This window comes from Anas acuta, chromosome 3 (assembly GCF_963932015.1).
Source record: "Anas acuta chromosome 3, bAnaAcu1.1, whole genome shotgun sequence".
NCBI classification, from domain to species: Eukaryota; Metazoa; Chordata; class Aves; order Anseriformes; family Anatidae; genus Anas; species Anas acuta.
In genome coordinates, this window is record NC_088981.1 from 107,272,610 (window position 1) to 107,291,883 (window position 19,274).

A 19,274-nucleotide genomic window follows, 5' to 3' on the forward strand; every position below is an offset into this window, starting at 1 on the left:
GACAAATAGCCCTCTCTGATTACTGTGCTTGCACAAGATTTCATTATGGTTTTGATAACATGCCACAATCTTTAAGTTTCGGTTTGATATAAAGAGTCTGTCCCTGAACAGTAATCATGAGAGAGTGGGGAATATTGAGTGTTAGAGTTTCCATATTTTACGAGCTGCCAAAATAAATGATTTAGGGCAGTGAAGCCTGTATTAGTAGCAGATCTCCAGCTTCACTAAAGTAAGAAACAGTGCTGATGAGTAAGCCAGTTTGTGAGAACTTATTTTTAGGGCTATTACGATTTCAGTCTTCAGGGTGCAGATTCTCAGGTAGTATGAATTGATCTAGTTGCATAGTCTTCTGTGCAGTTGTGAATTCTGCACTGATGATTCTCTTCCAAGCCCATGCCCTTCTAAGCATCTGATGCTGATGAGAGAAGACTCTTCCAGGCATGTCCAAAATTTTCATCTTAACTCTGCCCAACACAAGCATCATTTTGATGATTTTCAGCAATTATTGAGGTCTTTCTGATCCCTGCTATGTTAATTCTGTATCTAACTGTAGAAATTGTATCAGTCAAAGGGGAGTCAAGTTAGTTTTAAACTTTGGCTGGCTGCAAAAGAGGAGTAATACACCAGAGATCAAAGAGAAATATTTTCCAAGGACCTCATCCAAGGGAACTCCTTTTGGATGAAAATATTCCAAGGGCCACACAGAATGAAAAAAGCCTCTCCAGAGGCCAGAACTGCCCATTTTCAGAATCTCTGTGTTAACAACTTCCAATTCCTTGTTTGAGCAAACTTCTCTGGTGGTTCCTGTTTCACTGTATTGTTTATTATCTGTCTACTTGGGAAATTTTATGTAGGTACCGTTTCCCAACACATTAATTTTATCTTATATGTATCTTAAAAAGCAACACTGAACCGCTCCCTAAATCTGACATGCAAGGTTGTGTGAAGTTGTTTTTCTGCAAAGTTGCTAACTTCTGCATAAATTTCTTGTTTTCATTTGTCCAAGCAGTGGAGTTTCACTAGAAGTGAACAAAACTGAGATGACAGGATATTATCTAAGCAGGATTGTCATCACTCTTTTTTTTTTTTTTTTTTAAACTGAGACTTTAAACATAATCAGAGAAAAGAACAGTGGAGTCTTTTGTAGATGGCTCAAATTCTGTATAAATCAGTAATGAGTTAGAATATTGCTACCAAAATTCCAGATTATGTACTGGCCTGACTATATACTCCATTACTTTCTCTCACAAGCCTGAGAGTTTTTGCATGATTCAGCTTGCTGAATTTATTCCCAATTAGTCATGGTGATTTCCCTTCTTTTGCTTACAGAACTGATGAGTAAAGATCTTGCTTCCGAAATAGCATCCCACACTTGATATACTTTATTTTACTAAATCTACATAGGAAGGAAGGAAGGAAGGAAGGAAGGAAGGAAGGAAGGAAGGAAGGAAGGAAGGAAGGAAGGAAGGAAGGAAGGAAGGAAGGAAGGAAGGAAGGAAGGAAGGAAGGAAGGAAAGAAGAGATTTAAATTGTTTTTATTGCAATTGCTGTATAAAAAATATAAAATATAGTGATCAAGTGAAATCTATTGTCTGCTATGCGTTGTCCTGAACAACAAAGATTTTGAATGTCACATTAGCTTGGCTATTAACCTTCCTGTGTAGTCATATTATTTTCAAATTACACTTTCAAAGACCCTTGCTTATTTTAAGGAGTGTACGTGGCTTCATAGTCAGAAAGGAAATTATCTGAACTTTTGACTTTTCTAAGAAGAAAGGAGGGGAAGGGGAAAGGGAAGTGGAAGGGGAAGTGGAAGGGGAAGGGGAAGGACAGTAAATCACAGAATCAAGGAAACTGGAAGTGATGTCTGGAGGTTTATTGCAATATCCTCATCAATGCATGACTATTAACAGCAGTAGATCAGAGTAGCTGAGGTTAACTTGAGGCAAATCTTGAAACCTTCCAAAGACAGATCTTCCACCTAGATGTGATTTCCAGTGTTGTTCTACTCTCCTATTGAGGATTTTTTTCTTAATGTCCAGGGTGAATTTCCCAAGCTGCAACAAGTTGCTCTTACTCCTTCTTAAATTGTCTGCTACTAATGAGAAGAGTTTGGACTTATTGTTACTGTAAATGTCCTTCAAATACTTGTAGGATATTGTTAAATCACCACGTTGTCTCCACAACTGCTGAATGCAGGTGCATCTTCCTTCATTCCGCTGGACACACTCCTCCTAGTGTAACCCATGATGCCGTTTTCTGCACTTGTGATAAAAGCACCAAGTTGGCTATTAGTCCACCTCGTGTTCCCTAGATACCCAAAGTCCTTTCAACAAGGTTGCTGCTCAGCCTGTTGATTACTTGATTGTGTTTACTCTGCTCCAGGTGCAAATCTTTGCATTTCTCCTTGATGACCTTCATGAGACTTCTGTTAACATAGTCCTCAAGTTTCTTCGGGTCCCTCTGGTTTGGAACTCTCCTGTTCAGTGTATCAACCCCTGGCTTCTCTGTTCAATTAAATATTGTACACATTTGTCAAGAGTGTATTATGTATCATTGTTGAGGTCATCAATTAAGATACTGAACAATGTCAGTCCTAGTATCAACTCCTAGGAAGCTCTACTTGTTGCTGCCTGCCAATCTGTTGTTGCACCACTAGTTAAAATGAAGTGCTCCAGCCAATTTTCAATCCGTCTTGCAGACAGTTTGTCCAGCCCAGATTTCCTCAGCTTACAAAAGATGGTGTGGGAGATGATGTCAACAATTTTACAGAAGTCACAGTGTGTTACACCCTTATGTGCACAGATGCTTATGTCTTCATCAAACATAGCTGGGCTTAACTCTGATAATGTTGACTGTTCCTGATTATATTTCTATTCTTCATGCTCTTGGAAGTGGTAGCAATGTGACAGAGTGAAAACTCTTCTGATGGAATAGGTAAAAATATATACCAAAATGTTCTACCACTCAATGCAAATACTTAAGTATGACTACAAATTAAACCAGTGCTGGTTGTGATGATTCCAAATAATTCATCTCTTGAATATCTACTTCTCCTTAACAGAGCTTCATTATTCCTGAAGGTTTGATTCTTCTTGTCTTGGTAATAATATAGGTATGACAATATAAGAGCACTTATAACTATGTAAAGACATAATGTTGTTAATAAATAAAGTTTGCTCGTAGCACCAGAAAAATTTGTCTCTTTCAATACCTGGTTCTCCTAATATCATTCCCTTTTCTCCTATTTTTTTTTTTATTCTCTCATGACCTTTAATAAACTATTTTAAATATTAATATTATCAAATATCACTCATGTACCCAGGTCAGGATATATAGCTTTTTTCACACCTCCCACAGTTGTTCTTTTAGGGTTTCCATAAACGCAGATAGACATCAGTGTATCAGTTACATTTATGCCATGTGTTCAGGACTTCCCTTAAAGCATTAGGATTAGCATCTAATATTTTCAGCTGTTAAATATATCATAATGTAATGTAAAAATAAATAAACAAATAAATAAAAACTAAAATTAAAAGTATTTTGTTTTGGTCAGACTGAAACCTTTCAATTGATCCCAAATTAATTAAATCTTGCAATTTCCTTGCAGAGAATTTTTGAAATTTTCAAGTGCGGAAAAAAGCCAAGGTTTTAAATCCTTTGTGGGGAAAAAAAAAAAAAAAAAAAAAAAAAAAAGATTCTCATTCCCTGCAGAGCTGTAAAATTCAAGTAACAAACATGTACATGTTTTATCCCCTCCTAAATCATGTCAGCTTCCTGCAGTCTAATGCCAGCAGTTCCTGTCAAAGGTATAAGGTATAAAACTGTTCTGGTAGGAGCTGAGCTTCAGAGACTTCCTGGATAACATGGAGATTGTAAAAAATCCAAAATAGATTGGGAGGGAAGGCTGCATTCATGTGAAACTGGGAAGCTCTGTTCCAAGATCAGAGGTGAGTTTTAAAGGGTCATGATCTGCTTGTTTGTTAGGATAGCCTTAAGCTTTTCTTTGGAGAGATGCAACTTGAAGAAGAGCATGTCAAGCTAATAAAAAATTAAATAAATAAATAAATAAAAATAAAAATAAAAATAAACTAACATTTATAGCTTTCTTCAGATGGAGTTTTTGTGAAAGTTTTGAGAAGGAATATGTATCCTCACTGGAGTTAACATAAAAAAAATAAAATAAATAAGGTGAGAAAATATCATTTTTTCAGGGAAAAAAATCCAAACCATTTCAGAGAAGGAACTGAAGCCACAGTGGAAATAAGCACCTAAATAATATTTAGTTAAAATAAACATATAAATAATATTTAGTTATCTGTGCCAAGCTGTCTGACCTTGTGCCAGTTTAAGATGAGTATAAATCAGAAGATATGCAGAATGATGGAGGATCACTTTGGAACAGTCCTTAAAAGTAGAAAATAAATTTTTAAATCAGGAAAATGAAGAATATATTCAGTGGTTCACTCACAGTCACAGCAAGATACAGGTATTACAAAACCAATACACTACCCAGAGTATCTTCTGTCCTGTGCTAGATTTTTCTCCATAGGATAGTCTCCCCTTATTCTGACTTATCTAGTTAAATGTTCCAAAGAAGTTTACACAATGAAAAATGTTATTTGGGAAAGTGTTCCATAAATAAGTCTATAGAATCTTTTTCTCAGTGAGAGAGCTTTTTTTTGGATCTAAATCCTAAGGCTTTGTTTACCCTAAAATTGAGCATCTGCAATAAATATAAATTGATCTATTCTAATTATTTCAAATCCTGTAGAACTGTTTTTGTCAGTTGTAGAGCTGGATTTTCATTCATTTCAGCTGGCACATACAAATATCCAGCCCAGGGGTTTTGTAAATTGCCTGTGTTAGCTGAGGCAGTCCGTGGGTGCAGTGGGTGATCTTTCAGAAATCCACATCTTGGTTCACCTCAGTGCAGCTTACGCAGTGACTTGGACCCATTTCTATGAGAAATTAATGGAAGTTGCTGAAATCAAAATAAAGAATTACATGTTTGTGTATATAGCTCCTTAATTCACAAACTTTAAAACCTATTTTAATAAACTCATATAACTTTCCTTCTTGACTAGCTGTTTTTTCTTTTAATTTCATAGCATTAAATAATAAGTATTTCCTATGTATCCAACAGTACACATTTTTTTTCTCTTTCATGGCTGTTTCCTTTCTTCACCTAGATTATTGTGAAATCCTTTTTTTTTTTTTTTATTGTGAAATCTCTAAATATTCTGTGTTCTTAGCACAGTGGGCTGTAAACCTGTTTTATCTCTTTTACTTTATCACTTTTACTAGTCTGCTGCAGCTTGGTAAATCAATCTTGATACTAAAGTCCATTAGTTTTAAGACAGTTACATGAGGTTGTGGAGGTAGACACAAGTTGTTGGAATTGCATTGGTGGAACAACCTTTTTTAGCATTTCTGAGTTATTAAAAGCAGCAAAAATGAATATTACTAACGGATTTTATTCACAGTATTAAATCAATAGTAACAATAATAGTTTAATGCTAATAAAACGACAGATACAATTAATAGTTGAAAACTGCACCATCATATGGAAAGCAACCTTGACAACATATGTCTATATGGATAGACATTATCTAATAATAATCTAATAATGTCTGTCCATATCATACTGATTTGCAATGGAAATTTAGGTCTTTTTATCTTTCTCTTAAGGCCAACAACTTTCTTGTATGTTGGTAATTGTCAAAGACAAGATTGCACACAGTCTAATTTGAATAGGAGATATGGCTTGGTCAGGGCTATCAGAAGGTCAGGCAGTTCTGGTAAATGTTTAGCAATCAGAAAATCTGAAAAGTTTGAAAATAAAAATCATCATTGCCAAATAAAATATAAATCTGTCACTTTTAATTCCAATGTAATCAAGGAAAAAGTGTATTATCTTCTCAAGTTAGGTGTTTTTAATACAGTTTAGACACTTTTAATGTTTCCAGTGCATTTCAAATTCGTGTTATATCTAATGTGTGTTAATGTGCCTAGGCTTTTGTCAGAATTATTGGTGTCTGGTCAATTTTCAGAATTTATGTGATTTTTTTCTGACATTTGATGTTTTTATTTTCTTAATTTCTTTTCTTTTTTCTTTCTTTTTTTTTTTCTTTTTGCCATTTTATTTTCTTCTACTGTATTAGTTCTCTCTAAGCATTCTCTGTTCCTAAAAATCTTTGAAAATGCTCCAAATTAGCTTCTGAAGTACATACCCATTTTAAGAATGTGAGAAATCCCACTGACCTTAAAGTAGTGCCTCATATTCTCAGAGATGGGCACACACTTAAATACAGCACTGAAATGGGGTTTTAATGCTAAGTTCCAAACAAATTTATTCTGGAACCTGGTATTTTGGTAAAAGACATTTCTGCCATCAGCTGCTCCTCATCTGTCTTTGGCTCTGGCCAAGAGGCTGCCCTCCCTACAGCTTTGCTTGGCAGAACATCACTCTTCTGGTCTTGCACTCCTGTCCCGATGTTGGGTAGCACCTCTGGACACAGTTCAGCCCAACACCACAAACTGGTGATGCTGATGTTGGTAGCCACCTCCACCTACTGCCCTGGTTGTCTACCATGGCCCAGCTCCCTTTCCTCAGGCACTAACGTGTAACTCAGAAAAAAACTTAAACTTTTGGAGCTCAATATAAAAGTGATTTAAGGTGCAGAATGCAGTGTGCCAGGAAACACTTCATTATGATTGTAGGTGTTACCCAAAGTGCACTAGTGTGTTTAGCATTTTAGATTTTCTACCCTATAACACATGACACAAAGTTTATGTTGCACATGCTTATGTCAGAAAAGGTGTTATAAGTAGAAAAACGGGGAAGGAATTAAAAAGAACAAACAGACTGCTCCATGCACTCAGTTTCACAAATAGCTTCTCCAAAGTAGTATCGTTTTAGAAGATGAATCAGAAAAAGACTATTTACTTCTCTGTGAGCCAACAGAACCAAAGTGATTCATTCAACATGACTGAAACATTAGACATCTGTAGCATGGTCAGCAAACATCCTGCTCCTTTATATTCATTATCAAAGAGCCATTGGCAGAACCCAAATTGAAAAGTTGTTTGTTTATTCTGGGGACAATTCATTGTATTTTTTCCAACAGTCCTTCCTACTGTAAGCTAACCTGCATTCATTTAGGGCCAGGCACATCACTGTAAATTATGTCCCATGAAGCAAGAGATGGAACAAATTAATATGGAAAGCTTTTATTTTTAAAACAACACCAACAAATGGCCACAATCAACAACAAAAAGGTCTCATGAACTGGAATTATGAATAAATTACACATACATAGGATTCACTTCCAAGAAAGGAAGGTCAAACAGTTAAAGGAATTTTGAAACTTTGACTGGGACCTATGTGATTACTCAATATTTCTCTCATCAGTTGTTATAAACGTATATATAAGGATGAAAAGCTCATTTAAGGCAGGAAGGATAGCCTGCTGGAAATGGCATGGTAGTTGAATTTAGGAGTAGTGCTGTCTAAATAACTAATCTTTCCACTCTTTGGCTGAACTAAGAAAAAAATTATTTCAGGTCAACCCAAAATGACCTCTTTGTTGTTTTTGCCAAAATGAAAATGAAAGAAAAGGTTTTTCAGTTCTGATCAAATTAAACACTCTGCTTGACTTAAAATACTTCATTTACCCTAGATTTTTTTTCTTCATTTCAGTTTTACATTAGATTTAGTTAGCTTAACCTCAAAATGTGTTGAAGTGAAAATTCTGAACTTTGTTTTTATAAAAATGGGTGAAAATTAACTGTCTCTTTCTTATTTCAACCCAGGCTTCATGTGTGAATTGCATTGATTTTTATACCTCAGCTTCCCTATATCAGGAAAATGTCTTGATGTCCAAAGAACATAGCAAAAATTAAATCTCATGACCATGGCAAATAGGCTAAGATTTGTAAGAAAGAAGGAATTAGGCAGATGTATGTAAATGGAAGTCTGTAAGCAGATCCATCAATTAAGAAGATTTTAAGAAGACAGACAGTCACTGGAACTTAAATTGTGAGTCCTCCAAAGATTCACCATCCTTATGATGTTCGGAGTATACTGTAGCCAGTGGGAACACACCACATTTACAACTGTGGAGGATGAATACATTCTTTTTAGATCTGCCTCTGTCAAAGGAGCTCCTTGAATACATGTCATTCCATCTCTGTTATTTTCACAATGAAAAAAAAATAACAAATACAAGAAACGTGTCTGGGAATCAAGCAGCCCAGCCCTGCCAACATGGTACTAATTTGTTTCCAATCCACTGGCAAACTATTCTACTTAAAAAGAGGTTGGGTCAGGGTGGAGGGGGGAGCACTTGTCTCAGAGAAAGAGAGAAAAAAAATTAACAAATATTTTGCAGAAGGTGAACTCAGAGGTCCTGATGCAAATCCTGAACAAATTACAGGGAAACAGAAACAGCTGGTGGGAGAATACCACTGCAGTAAGTGCACTGCCTCAAGCCCAGTCTTCCAGCACTCTTCATCTCCCAGCTTTACCGTTTCTAAATACCTTGGCAAAGAAATACTTAGAATGCGTTGCACTTATTCAAGAAAAACAAGAGGAGATCCAATTTATTTTAGGACACAACTTGAAGAGCACCTTGGGGTTTCCATGCCAGGCCTCTGTGCTTTGGAAAAACAAACAAACAAACAAAAAAAGAACAGCTTGCTACAGAGAATCATAGGAGGGAGTAGGGAAGGCAGAGCAGCCTCATAAGTGCAGGTTATGATCCATGGCTCATGAATAGAGGAATACTGGTGATGTGGGTAGAGCTTGCACTTATTATCTGCTACACAATTAATGTACAGTGATTCTTTTAGTTTTTCAGACATTCTTCATAGGGCTTTCCTAAAGGAGGTACCTCTGCAGGTGCAGTGATGGGGAAACATCTCAGTGTGGCATGTGAGTGGCTCAGAGCTGTATATATCCCATTACTCCTTTACTTTCTTCTCTGTGACCAGCCTCCAAGGTTTTTATCCATCTGTTTCATGTTGCCTGTGTAATCTTTGAAAGGATGTGTTACCTTCAGCATGACTGAATTCTGGTTTGGACTGAGCTCAGATCCTACCAAAACCTAAATGTTGGGTAATGATTTTTTACTTTATATAGAACATAGATCAAGTGAAAGGAAGAGTAAGAGAGAAGGGTGAAGGTTGCAGTAATGGAAGGATCTTTACTGTTGTAGGCTATTTAATAACTGAAATCTGGAATTGCATGAGTTCTGTTTTTTACAAATCTACATACTGAGTTGTTAAGGATTCTTGAAAACTTCGGGTCCAGAATGGATGACGTTCTAGGAAAGATGCACTAGTTCATCCAGAAATGGCTGGCTCACCACAGGACTCTTCTGGCAAGACATTGTGACCTGTGTTCAGTGAGAAACTGGAGCATATCCTCCAAACGGTTCCTCGTGTTCTTCAAACATATGAGTCTGAATACTTCGGCTCCATTTACAAACAGTTAGTGGGTGGTTAGTAAATTTTTCATAGGCTGTCAATAAAAGACTAATCAGTCTGTATAGTTACAGTGTGATTCTGTAACAGCTTCTATTGATGTACTGTCTCTAATGCGGCTTGTAAATCCTTTGTTGAAGGAGACTTAATATAAAGTGTTACAATGACAATAATAATCAGAATGTGCAACCAATTCTCCCTCCTCTGCTGCCAGCAATGCTGATAATGAGCTAACAGAAGCACTGCTGATTACTGCCATGAAGCCTGCAGGGAGCAAAACCCTAAAAGCTTTTATTAGCAACACCAAGACACACTGCTGTTTCTTTCCAAACTAAAATGAATCACCTTTTCTATTTCTCAGTTGGTATAACCATTGTTCTTATTGCACTCCATTGCATGGTATGGTTAAAAAAAAAAATTAAAAAAGTGATACCTGTGTTATTAATTAGCTCCAAGAACTGTTTTGAGTTTTATCTGGGCAGTTCTATTTTATTTATTTATTTGTTTCCTTTTGAAACTGAAAAATGTGGCTTTGGGACTTCAACTAGGGAAATTTGGCACATTGCTGTCTCTTCTGAGTAGATAAAGTGCTTTGGAAAATTTGAATATTGATTGCACTGGAAAATAAAACCCTGAGTTTATAAGCCAGGTAAAGAAATGGCAATGCAGAGTTCTCACCACAGCCTGATCCCTGCTTCAGAGTAACCATTCCACAGGAAAAGGAGAGTCTTACTCTGTATTTGACCTGTATGTTGAGGCAGCAAACAAGAAAATCAAGAATTGCAGGGTTGAGAAGCCTTGGATTTTCTTTTTGATATGTATTAATGAAGTAAAGTATCTCTTTGTGTTCTTTATTAATTTCACAAAGGCAGTGAATGATGCAGAAATAATTCAGGTCATTGTTTGTTATAAATTTAGACTCAGAATAAAGATGAGGTAAACACTGTAGAAATGGCCTCTTGTAGAGCATGCTCATTTCAAAAACCAGAAGCTACATTAAGAACAGTGCTGCACAGTCACAGTTCTCTTTGGCTCACATGGAAGCTGTTAAGTGGCCAACACCTCCAAAAATCATGTCTGAACTGTCTCCAGCTGGGACTCAACAAATGAATAAACAGATACAGTCCCAAATGTGAGGTGGTCATGAAAACCTTGGGCTCTGAAAGTGAAAATCGCAGTAGCTTTTGGCTGCACTTTTGTTGCACACCTAAGAAACAAACCATCTATAGTTTAAAAAACAAGACACGGATGGGGGAGCCCTTGCTGTCATCTTTTTAGGTGCTCTTGAAACAGAGCCAACAGAGCAGCACAGGGGATCTTCAAGAAGCCAAAGTATTATTAATTATTATTATATTTATGTGCTAATGCTGATAATCTTAAGTAACTGTTTGTGAGAATGTTTCAGCCTGGCTGTATCCAGAAGTATTGTGTAGATGCAGTAACTGTCAAGAATATGAGCTGTGGAGCAACAAAAGCCACCTGCATTGCTCATGAAGGTCTGGAACCAAAGTACCGGAAAGACGGGGTTACATGCCAAGAAAAGAAAAATCCATTTTGTATGTTCTACATATGGACCGAGGCATGAGGCCCATAAAGATGAAAAGCTGCCGCTAATTTTAGTGGGATGTTTCTATGACTAATGGGACGTGTCAGTTATAGGTCCTCTGGATTTGCCACAGTGCCTGCTTGGAGCTGGGGAAGAAATGTTTGATTCCCAGATGCACACCCTAGAAAACCGACGTTCCCACGAGCAATGGTGTATCTTTAAAATAATGCTGTAATGGTGATGAAAATAAAACACAGTCAGATCCTGAGCTTTCATGGCTGAAGGCAGCAATCAGTGAATCATCACATTGCCAGAGCTGACTTCATTTGCACTTTGGCAAATCTGTACAGCAAATCTGAAATCCAGGTATTATTATTTTCAGTGAAAATTCCAGCAACTGACATCTCTTGCTACTTTTCAAGTAGCCCCTAGTGAGTAGCCAATGCTAAAGGACTTTGCCATATATGCGGGAGCACAGCCACTAAAAATAGTCAAGCATGTGCCTACAAGATGGCTTAGTCTGAGGCGGGTTATAAAACACACACTGGACATGTGATTTGCTTTGCTGTCGTATTTTCTGAGTTGTGAGCAGCAGGCTGCCAAAATAGAACTCGTTTGGTGATTTCTTCAGAGCCGTAAGCTTAAAACTGGTTTTTCTGTTCTTAATTTATGTCATGGAGTCTCAACAGCAATTTAACGTGAAGCCTCAGAGTGGGGGAAAGCCAGCTACTGATGTCTGCAGGCTGGTTGAACGCATGCTGGCAGAGACCTGGAGTCAGAAGCTGCACTGGTAACTGCTTCAAAGAAGTGGCTGCTCAATCTGCAGACAGTCAGATCATTTTCTTTCAGCAGGTGACACAAGAACTGGCACAGAAGTTTAGAAATGCAGATGGGAGCATCTGGATACTGTACCTGAGAGTTACATGGCTGACTTGATATAAATAAACAGCATAATGTATACAACTGCAATGGTTGAAAATGCAGCACAATTATTTTCACCTCCAGATAAACAGTTCATTTCTTTCATGATTTATCTTTGAAAATATAGAAAGAGATTCAAACACTATGAACTTTAGAAAATTTAAAGGAAACTTTAGTTTAAAACAATTTCAGTGTTAAAAATCACTTCCTTTGTTATCCTTGTTCTGATTAAGATGGTACATGATGGTTTTTTTCAACATGCCAACCTAGAGCTTGAAGGAGAAAATACCTAATATTTCCCAACAAACGATGCTCACATTAAATTTGTAGTCATAAGCTTCTGAAATTTGAGCTATCTTTCATGAAGCTTTGTAACCTTCTGACAGTTCTCCGATCTTTATCCACTTAAAGAGAAGGGTTTTTGTTTTGTTTTGTTTTCATATATATAGCTTGGAAATAGTTGTTTCCAAATCTGCAAAACTTCATAAATCTATTGACAAGAGAGCACCATAATAATGTGGCTTTGTTGAGAGCCACAGCAGATTTCAGACTGTAATACATCATTTTTTTACATAGAAGAAATTAGCAAGGCACATTAGAGTTTATTTTTAATGTTGCTTGCTTGATTTTGCCATATAAATCAGTCTTGACAGGAACTTGTCACAAACAGCACTGCCACAAAACTTTGCTGTCAAGAATTTCAACCCAAACATCAGTGCAGGGCTCCTAGGGGAAAAAAATAAAATAAAAAAATAAAAATAATAATAAAAAAAATGAATTCAAGAGAACCAAAGCCTATATGCTAACTATGATTAATATACTAAGCCTGAAATTGATCTTTCTGCTACTTGCAACAGCTCCTTGTGAAAGACCATTAAAATTATTCATAAAGAAGCTGTAACAGTGCCATCTGGTGATTGCTGCTGAACTTGTGCCACAACTGTCATGGGAAGAATCATACTGAGAAACTGTACAACAAATGTTTAGCTGGAGCAAGGTTGTGTTACTATGGGAGTCAAGAAACCCTACCAATAAATAATAGTTGGTGAACTAACCTAAACTAACCCTATGTTGGGCTTAGAAGGGCATCTGAATGTTTCCTAGTTGTGGTTGGATGCGATTGTTTACTTTTCTTTGATATTTTTATTCCTTTTTTCTTTTTTTTTTTCCTTCCATTTCGTGAAACTTTCTCATGATCCAGAGATTCTCCAAAATGGCTCATCCATGTCAAAGACTAAATCCTTATTTTTTGTGAAAACATCAGTTCTCCATAGTGTGTGCAATCTGCGTTTTTAATGTCTGTACTTTTGAAAAATAAATAATAGAAAAGTTATTGATGGAGCTTTGTTTAAAAAAGAAAACAATAACCAACAAACAACACCCCCCCTCAAAAAAAAAAAAAAAAAAAAAAAAAAAAAAAGAGCGCATCTCATTTCCTAATTTGTAGTCTAGGTCTAGGTGGAACTCATTTTGTTCTAATTTTCTGCTTACAGTGTAGGAACTAACATCTGAGCTACTCATTGGGGATATCCTTTATTGTTAACAGAGATAAAGTATATTTACAATGTGAAGAATCTGACCCATTTTTATATCTACTTGCTAAATGAATCACCATGAACCCTGGAACTACCTACCTCCAGCTGCTGAGCTTGTGCTCAGCACAAGGGAGGGAACATAGGGAAACTTTCTCTGCTGCAATCCTTCAGACTATAGCTGGCTACACTGAGCCTGACAAATGCCACCCCACTGCATGTACAACAATTCTTGTCTCTTCCTTGTAAATAGCTTCCCGGGCTTCTTGATATCACTCACCTGCATAGCTGATGCTGCACAGAGCAGAGCTGGCTTTGGGTTTGTTTTGTCAGCAGCACTGTTTTAAGAACACCATCCTGGAAACAGTGCCTTCAGGAGGGCTGGAGGAAACCAAGCAGAAGAAAGACACAGGGCAAACACTCCTGCTGCACAGACAGGATCTCTTCCCAAAAGCATCTTTGAATCAAGGCAAGACAGGAGGAATACAATTGCCTTGCCACTAGACCTACAAGAATGTGGAGGATCCGTGACAGGGAAGTTGTTTTATGAACTAAGGAGAGCCTACAAGCCCATGTATTAGCCATATTAGGGAGCCTGTGCACACACCATTATGTTGTACCACCCTGAACTATGTTGACATGGGCCTGCTACACAGCACTGGGAACCTCTGGTTTGGTCTCTAATTGTACGATTTTCTTCTTGCTGCTGTTTCCCATTCTGTAATATTTTATTTTATTTTATTTTATTTTATTTTATTTTATTTTATTTTATTTTATTTTATTTTATTTTATTGCCCCACATGTTTGATGGTCATCAAGTGTAGGCATTTTTTTACTTTGGAAATAGATGCAGGGAAATCTAAGCAGCTACTGCCCATGACCTAAAGGCCACCCATAGCTCTTAATTCAAATTCTTTTTGCAGCATCTACATATATGAGCAGCTACGGAGAGCAGGTGATCCAGTCAACTCTGTCTTCAGCTGTTAGAAGACAAAAAATGATATTATGGCCATTACTTATTTCTGTTTCTCAGTTATTCATGTGCCTGACCCATGGTCTCTCTTCCACCCACCACACCAAATTTATGTGCACATAACATATTCATGAAAACCTAAAGTGTATCATTTTCTGCCAGCCAGCCTACATTGAATAAATACAAAAATGAGACTATGTTACAGTGTGGGAAGTGTGATATCAAAAATATGTGCATAAGTAAGGGCTCACCTCGTAATTCATGTGTGAGGGAATGAATATGACATAGCTAAGAGTTTTCATTGTTAATTTTTTTTCAGGCAGATTTTAATTGTTAACATGCAGGAGCTGTGGCTATGTGTGGTCCCTCTCCCATCTTCCACTTTTGGCAGTGAGAGAGAGTTGGTGAGGAACACTGAGTCTGAGCAGACTGTGATGCTCTTGAATCACCCACACAAGCACTTACAGAGATGGAGCTGTTAAACGAGCTAAAATTCCCCCACCGACCACTGCTGCAACCACAGAACTGGTGTCTCTCAGGGCAGCATCCCTGCCTTTGACTCCTCAGCCCCAGCAATGTTTGCTCAGACCAGAGCCCTCTGGTACAATATGGCAAATCTTGTGGTTTACTGCCTACAAACCTGGTCCTGCTGCTGTCAGCCATGGAGATGCCCACGTTGCCTTTGATGAAGAGGACTGGAACAGACATCACTGATTGAAGAAGCCTGTTATGATTCTAAATGTCTTCTACAGTGAGTTTCCCAATTAAACTTGGGCATTGTAATGCACTATAGGCATTGTAATTGTAGCTACAGATGTTCTGACTTTCAGAAAAGATTTCCTTATGTGTTGTAATGCTGCATACTCAATGTGAAAAACAATCCCTTTGCTGAAAAATTTCTTTCTGTACACATCCTTCAGTTTCAGCCTAAGCTTTGTTGCTGTTGTTTTCAAAGTTTTTGTTTGTTTGTTTGTTTGTTTGTTTTTTATAAAGCAAAATAGAAAATATTTCTTCAGCCACTCTGATAAAGCATGATAAGCCTGTTGTGATGACTTGGTATTTTACCAGTATTTTCTCTATAAGGCTTTAATAAGCTTTTCTTTTCAGTGGCTACTTCTGATTTTTTGCAGAATCCAATTAACTCTTACCTGACCAATAAGCATATGAATAGCTGTGAGGAAACTGGCATAGCAGAGGCTGTCACATTGAAATTCGCTTATGAACACATTCTTGGTTCTTGTGGTTTTACGGTTTTCAGCAATACTCATGCTGAATTCTGTTATATTTTTGTAAATTATACTTAGAAATAGCAAAATCCTTTTCTTTCTTAATGTTGAAAAGATACAATTATCAAAATGTTATCTGATGTGATGTGGCACTGTGAAACCAGTCTTGCAGAAAATTGATTCCAGCAAGCAGTAGTCCTGGTAATGGTTTCCACTCACCCTTCCATTCTCCATCTCATGTAAAAGACTTTTGAAGTTCAAAATCTATTTGGTGCTATTTAAATAGAGAAATTATCAAGCACAGCAGCAATTTCTCTACTTACTTTTTTTTTTCTTTTTTTTTTTTCTTAAAAAAAAAGGCATCATTAAAAAAAAAAATGTGAATAGCTTCGAGAAAATTTTGCATTCCCTGTTGTATATAAATGGTATATTATGCCTGCTTATAAAATAACTTTAAATTTCTTTTTAACAACTTTTTTTTTTTTTTTAACAAAATGCCTTATAAACAAAAAGAAACAGGATAATTATATTTTAATGAAAACTCAAAAAATCTTCCCCTTTTCAATTTTGCTCATGTGAATGGCAAATGCATTAAAAGCTCTAAGCAGTCACAGTATGCCTGCAGCCCGTCTCTTTTTCAGTGTATGACTTTTCTAAATGAAAATAAAGAAAGACCAAAAAAAAAAAAAATAGTAGTTATATAAGAGATGAATGTTATCTACAGTGGATATGCTTTTATACAAGCTGACTGCACACCTGGGTAATTCTGAAAGCCTCTGGAAAATCCAGAAATATGTTCTGATAATTGCTCAGCATGTGTTGCAGTGGCTTAGGGATAGCATTATTGCAGAAATGTGATGTTCCTAGCATGAGAGAGAGATTAGAGAAATATCATTGCTGGGAATCAGGTAAATACCTTTTTCCACCTTCATAGGAAAGATAATCATTTTAGATAAGATTTGGTTCATGGTCTGTGGTGTTTTGTTTGCTTGTTTGTTTATTTATTATTATTATTATTATTATTATTATTATTATTATTATTATTATTATTATTATTATTATTATTATTATTATTAGAACCTGAAAGAAGAGCCTGAGAGGGAACAACTGTCTCTTGAAAGGCTGCAGATGTATAGTCACCAAAGATATAACTGCATTAAGCGGAGATTCTTCCTCTACTAAAGAGAGAAAAAGGGCAAAGCTGAGTGAAAGGAGAGTTTATACATTCTTCCTTGAGTTAGTTGTGTTTACAAGAGAGAGGCAGTGCTTTGCAGAGTGTGAGTCTTGGAGATATTCTGAGAACACTTATTGCATGTGCTGATCCAAATGCCTGCAATTATGGTACATGCTGCACTTTTTGATTTCATAAGCATTCGTAGACCAGATAGATATCATCCACAGGACTGAATAACGTAACTGAGCAGAACCAGAACTGTTTCTTGACATAGTTCAGAGCTGTTTTGAAAAGACTGAAGTACTGTCATCTTCTTCAGGGCTAAAATGTCCAGGTGGTGCACTTTATATATTATGGGTAGAAAGCTCAGGGGGAGTACATTTAGATGTGAGGACTAAAATGTGTCCTTTTCAATATTGCTGGAATAGCTTTCTATATCCACTTGAATGTATTGCCATATATGTAAGAAATGATGCAATGAAGTCTGTGTGAGCAATTTATTCCTTATGTTTAAAATCACCTATTCTAGTCCCTATTATATTCGTAATATTTACGCTTCATATAATGCTTAACTATAATAATAACTAAATAATAACATATAATGCTTAACTAATAATAACTAAATAATAACTGGGTGCATTAGACATTTAAAAAACAAACAAAGAAACAAAAAAAAAAACACTTTTGAAAGTGTGAAAATTGGGAATTTGCAGAGTTAACTCTGAGAGGCTTAATACTGCCTTCCCTATTTCCCCTGAGTTTTGTCCAAGAGTTACTGTGATATATAGTGGGGAAAAAAATGGAGCCAATGTACTTACATGTGAAAACACATTCCCTTACACAAATTAAAAAAAAAAAATACTACTAATAATAACTTGTCTTCAGCATGTATTCTATAGAAGCCTGGCTATACCATTATCCTCCAAAAATCCTTAAACTTAATCCTTAAAAGTCACTGCACCGAGCCTGTCTGAATTTAAAAAGTGATTGAACTGTGCACTTAGTCACATGGTCTAAACTTTTGGGCAGACCTGTGCAGTGCCAGGAGTTGGACTTGATGATCCTTATGGGTCCCTTCCAACTCGGGATATTCTATGGTTCTATGAAACTCATTTAATTTATGCAGCCCTGAACCTGTATGCAGCAGAACTCATGCAGGCATGAATGTCATCAGCATTGTGAGGTCATGGCAATTTATGATAACTAACACTAGAGAAAACAAAAGAAAAATATTTAATCAATTATACAGACACTATTTCTTCATTCAAGAAAGATCTTGTCTGCTTCCCTTTCTTCTTCTGCAATCAACATCTATGCAAAATGCTGTATTGCCTCAAAGTTAAGACTTCTCTATTGCACCACAAGCAGCAAACGGTGCAGTGGCTCAAAATTTGCTAGGTGTTAACCAAGGACAGTGACTTGGGTGTCTGAATAGTTAGGTGTTCCTCAGATTTTCTGTGGTATGCAGGCAGGAAGAAGAGGAAGGCACTAATAATCCAAGAGGAGGCCAGGTCCTACCAGACAGCATCTGCTATACCTTGCATCTGCAAATAGGGTCAGCTCACCTTGCTGTTAGACTTTGGACCTCTGCGAAACATTTTTCTTTTCCTGAAATCTTTAGCAATGAAAACAAGAACTTATGGTAGGCAATTTCTCTGGTCTGTTCAGGTGTGTGCTCAAGAGTGAGTTATGCTGGACTGTGGCCATACCTGCCCTTCCCCACCCATGGCATGGAGGCACCATAGAGTGGATGTAGGCCTGTGCATGCCTACACTGTAGATGTCTAAAGTTAGGTGAGACTGGTCACATCCTTTCTGGCCTGTTGTGACCTTGAGCCAGGGAGGTGGGTCACTTGGACCATGCTTGCCCAGCACAAGTACCCCAGGCCCATCACTTCAGACACCTGTGGGTGTCTCAGGGGCTGATGGGGCGGCAGGGAAACACATTGACCTGTGCTGGGGCACCAAGCAAAGCTTTGGCCTCTGCCCTACAGCACCTTGGCCAACTCGCTGTCCCCTGTCAGGGTGGGGGGACACTGCCCACCAGGACATCTCAGGTGCAACCTCTGTGGTGTGACGGGCAAAACCCCAGTGGTGTAATGGTCAAGAACTTGAGTGGCAAAGCTTTTCAAGGCAATTTTCTTTCGCTGGTAGGCAGGAGGCGCCATTTAACAGCTTGTGAAGGGGACAGGAGTCAAAAGGCCCTGGCAACAGCTAGGCCCCTGCCGGGGCATCCCAGTCCCACAGCAGCCCCGCGGCCCCTTGGGGCGCTCACACGTCCGGGCACCGGCATCAGCTCGAAGGAGAAAATGTTTTCCACCTCCAGAAGCTGCAGCTACAAGGCTGTGGGTACGGCAGAGCCTGAACCCTGCAGCTGTGTAGCCCCTCTGGCCCCTGCTTTGTGGGGCTGCACTGCT

The 19,274-nt window shown here is 37.5% G+C and overlaps 2 long non-coding RNA genes across 2 annotated transcripts in view; both read right to left on the bottom strand.

The window, feature by feature from the left end:
* Nucleotides 1–1,861: 1,861 nt before the first annotated feature.
* Nucleotides 1,862–19,274, bottom strand: part of LOC137854795 (uncharacterized) — a 19,485-nt gene continuing 2,072 nt past the window's right edge. Inside the window, exon 2 of the long non-coding RNA XR_011095398.1 lies at nt 1,862–4,407. This is a non-coding gene — a long non-coding RNA (uncharacterized lncRNA). The remainder of the gene's footprint in view (nt 4,408–19,274) is intronic.
* LOC137854793 (uncharacterized) lies at nt 5,974–19,268 on the bottom strand. Its single transcript, XR_011095397.1, has 2 exons — nt 13,766–19,268; nt 5,974–12,679 (listed from the first exon to the last, which is right to left on the bottom strand). It is a non-coding gene; the product is annotated as an uncharacterized lncRNA (long non-coding RNA).